The sequence below is a fragment of the Penaeus japonicus genome, unplaced genomic scaffold (assembly GCF_977035675.1).
Source record: "Penaeus japonicus unplaced genomic scaffold, GWHDUDI00000001_assembly GWHDUDI00000012, whole genome shotgun sequence".
NCBI classification, from domain to species: Eukaryota; Metazoa; Arthropoda; class Malacostraca; order Decapoda; family Penaeidae; genus Penaeus; species Penaeus japonicus.
In genome coordinates, this window is record NW_028234414.1 from 25,430,761 (window position 1) to 25,433,260 (window position 2,500).

A 2,500-nucleotide genomic window follows, 5' to 3' on the forward strand; every position below is an offset into this window, starting at 1 on the left:
ATTATTATCATTATTATTATTTATTATCATTATTATCATCATTGTTACTACTATTATCCTTATTATTGTTATCACCATTATCCTTTTTATCATTACCATTATCATTTTGATCATTATTACCATTATCAGTGTCATCACTATTATTATCACCCTCTTTAATATACCGTTATTATCATCATATTTTTCTTATTGTTATCATTATGATAATCATGATTATAATCATTATTTTCATTATCATAATTATCATTGTTATTATCAGTATTATGTTAATTGTACTTTTTTATATCATTATCACCGTTATTGCTACAACTAGTACCACTTCTACTACTACAATCGTTATCATTAGCTATCATTATCATTATACATCGTCACCATCATTGTCATCGCTCTGTTTTAGTGGGAGGGGAAGGAAGCGAAATGACACTGGAAAATATTCGGATTTTTTTCATGTCCTGGTACAAACGCACGCACGCACTTGCGCGCGCGCGCGCGCACACACACAGACAAACACACAGATACATACGCATGTGTGTGTATATATATATATATATATATATATATATATATATATATATATATATTTATTTATTATATATATATATATATATTTATTATTATATATATATATATATATATATATATATTATATATATATACATATTATATATATATATATAATATATATATATATATATATTATATATATATATATATATATATATTATATATATATATAATATACACACATTATATATATATATATATATATATATATATATATATATATATATATATATATATATATATATATATATATATATATATGGGTGTGTGCGTGTATACTCTCACACATGCACTGTATATATACATACTATATAGTGAAAGACTACAAATGTCCCATTCATTTCTGCAGCAGATGAACCGTACGTGGAGCGGCCTAGCCTCAACCGCCCCTCGTGTTCATTCACGGGACTCTCCACGCCCTCCTTCCTCTGCCTTTTGTCCAGGGCTTTTATCGTCTGCTCCTCAGCCTTTCGCTCTCCTCTGACCCACGTCTACACAAACAAATAATAATCCGATCTAGCTCCGGCCACCACTCAAGTGCTGCTCAGGTTACGCGCACATAGGTCCCGCATCGCCATTGGCTTACTCCTTGTGACGTCATCCATTCGCCCATACCCTATTGGCTCGGAGAACAATGATGTCACGACCCCGTGGCGCTTTGACTGGGTCGCGAACCGATGACGTTTCGGTCCAAACAATGACCAGCATCTTCCAGGTATAAGAAAATCGGCGGGGAGGGCGACGCGAATCCTTTCAAAAGTAGGTGGTTGGACGGGGACATCATGACGTTGGGAAACAGTGAAGGTCTATTGGTAGGTGCGGATGTGACGTCATCAGAAGGCGTCCCGAGGGAGGGTCAGGTGACGTGGGAGTTCCGGCGCCACCAAGGGGGGGTCGTGGCGCCAGCATTGAGGGAGGAGGAGGCGGCGGGCATCTATGACCTTGCTCGTAGCGTGAGTAGTGGATGGGGATCAGTTGTGGCCTCTTGCTGGTGAGCGCAGGACCTCGCTTGCACACCGGCCTGGAACTTCTTCAGACGCAACGGCATCGAACCATAGTAAGTTGTCGCAGACAGTGAATGGTTTGTTGTATGCATTATATACGCTGCGGCTTCGTCGACTTAGAATATGTTCGATAAACCGCGGGTGGAAAACTTATTTCTGTTCAGCTATTGAGATTAAGACGGGAGTACTGCGACACACAGGGGAAAGAAATGTTATTCCGGAGTCTCGTATTCCGCCACGTACCACGGCAGACTAAACAGTGAGAAGTTTATTGTTTTTCCATCATGCGGTGAGACTTTTTTATCAACCGTTGTACACAGCTCGTGATTAATTAACGAAAGAGAGCATTGTAATCTAATAACAATAGTGTTAGATGCAGAATGTAATGTATTGCAAAAGTAGGGGCTATACAGCAATACAAAGCTTTCTAGATTGTACCTCTTTCTATTAATACATCATGTGAACAAGCGTATAAAAAATGTAAGTTTCTAGGTTGTGCATGCACAGAAGACCTGCATTTTAGCGTTGCTATCACCAGATCACAGAAACCAAACTGCATGAAGTCTACGATATTTTTATTATATTGCCTTGCAACCAATTTCACAAATGCATTCATGGATAGGCTTGTAATTCGCAATAAGAGAGAGTATAAACACCACCGATAACAATGATAATGACGATAATAAAGATGGTGATGGTACCACAAGAAATCAGCAGCAACCACAACCTCATCACCAACAACAGTGATGATAACAACGATAATACGGGATGCAATTCACAGCTATAAAGTCATTCAGTCAAGGCAAGACTTATTTTAATTATTCGCACTTCCTTATGCTAAAAGCTGATACCGAGCGTCGAAGGTGACCTGAGCATCTCTTTTCATGTAGATATGATGATTTAATGTAGATGCTTCTGGTAGAACATGTTAA

At 37.8% G+C, this 2,500-nt stretch overlaps 1 protein-coding gene across 1 annotated transcript in view; it reads left to right on the forward strand.

The window, feature by feature from the left end:
- The first annotated feature begins 1,480 nt into the window (after positions 1-1,480).
- Positions 1,481-2,500, forward strand: part of LOC122261396 (uncharacterized) — a 22,066-nt gene continuing 21,046 nt past the window's right edge. Inside the window, exon 1 of the mRNA XM_043029011.2 lies at positions 1,481-1,621. The gene's annotated coding sequence lies outside the window, so the exon portion shown is untranslated. The remainder of the gene's footprint in view (positions 1,622-2,500) is intronic.